The following is a 1,687-nucleotide window of genomic DNA, read 5'->3' as shown; positions in this document are numbered from 1 at the left end:
CGAGCGGATCGGCTGTTTATAAGCACCGCGGAGGTGGTCGCGGCGCCTCATTCGACTTCCAGCGGCCGGCGAGCTCGCGCACCCACCCGGCACATCCGGGAGGCCGTGCGCACGAGCCAAGTGGCCGAAAATAGCCCCCGCCGAGCGGATCGGCTGTTTATAAGCACCGCGGAGGTGGTCGCGGCGCCTCATTCGACTTCCAGCGGCCGGCGAGCTCGCGCACCCGCCCGGCACATCCGGGAGGCCGTGCGCACGAGCCAAGTGGCCGAAAATAGCCCCCGCCGAGCGGATCGGCTGTTTATAAGCACCGCGGAGGTGGTCGCGGCGCCTCATTCGACTTCCAGCGGCCGGCGAGCTCGCGCACCCGCCCGGCACATCCGGGAGGCCGTGCGCACGAGCCAAGTGGACGAAAATAGCCCCCGCCGAGCGGATCGGCTGTTTGTAAGCACCGCGGAGGTGGTCGCGGCGCCTCATTCGACTTCAAGCGGCCGGCGAGCTCGCGCACCCGCCCGGCACATCCGGGAGGCCGTGCGCACGAGCCAAGTGGCCGAAAATAGCCCCCGCCGAGCGGATCGGCTGTTTATAAGCACCGCGGAGGTGGTCGCGGCGCCTCATTCGACTTCCAGCGGCCGGCGAGCCCGCGCACCCGCCTGGCACATCCGGGAGGCCGTGCGCACGAGCCAAGTGGCCGAAAATAGCCCCCGCCGAGCGGATCGGCTGTTTATAAGCACCGCGGGGGTGGTTGCGGCGCCTCATTCGACTTCCAGCGGCCGGCGAGCTCGCGCACCCGCCCGGCACATCCGGGAGGCCGTGCGCACGAGCCAAGTGGCCGAAAATAGCCCCCGCCGAGCGGATCGGCTGTTTATAAGCACCGCGGAGGTGGTCGCGGCGCCTCATTCGACTTCCAGCGGCAGGCGAGCCCGCGCACCCGCCCGGCACATCCGGGAGGCCGTGCGCACGAGCCAAGTGGCCGAAAATAGCCCCCGCCGAGCGGATCGGCTGTTTATAAGCACCGCGGAGGTGGTCGCGGCGCCTCATTCGACTTCAAGCGGCCGGCGAGCTCGCGCACCCGCCCGGCACATCCGGGAGGCCGTGCGCACGAGCCAAGTGGCCGAAAATAGCCCCCGCCGAGCGGATCGGCTGTTTATAAGCACCGCGGAGGTGGTCGCGGCGCCTCATTCGACTTCAAGCGGCCGGCGAGCTCGCGCACCCGCCCGGCACATCCGGGAGGCCGTGCGCACGAGCCAAGTGGCCGAAAATAGCCCCCGCCGAGCGGATCGGCTGTTTATAAGCACCGCGGAGGTGGTCGCGGCGCCTCATTCGACTTCCAGCGGCCGGCGAGCTCGCGCACCCGCCCGGCACATCCGGGAGGCTGTGCGCACGAGCCAAGTGGCCGAAAATAGCCCCCGCCGAGCGGATCGGCTGTTTATAAGCACCGCGGAGGTGGTCGCGGCGCCTCATTCGACTTCCAGCGGCCGGCGAGCTCGTGCACCCGCCCGGCACATCCGGGAGGCCGTGCGCACGAGCCAAGTGGCCGAAAATAGCCCCCGCCGAGCGGATCGGCTGTTTATAAGCACCGCGGAGGTGGTCGCGGCGCCTCATTCGACTTCCAGCGGCCGGCGAGCTCGCGCACCCGCCCGGCACATCCGGGAGGCCGTGCGCACGAGCCAAGTGGCCGAAAATAGCC

Source organism: Syngnathus scovelli, unplaced genomic scaffold (genome assembly GCF_024217435.2).
Source record: "Syngnathus scovelli strain Florida unplaced genomic scaffold, RoL_Ssco_1.2 HiC_scaffold_61, whole genome shotgun sequence".
NCBI lineage: Eukaryota > Metazoa > Chordata > Actinopteri > Syngnathiformes > Syngnathidae > Syngnathus > Syngnathus scovelli.
The sequence above is the reverse complement of the archived record's forward strand: the minus strand, read 5'-3'. Positions refer to the sequence as shown.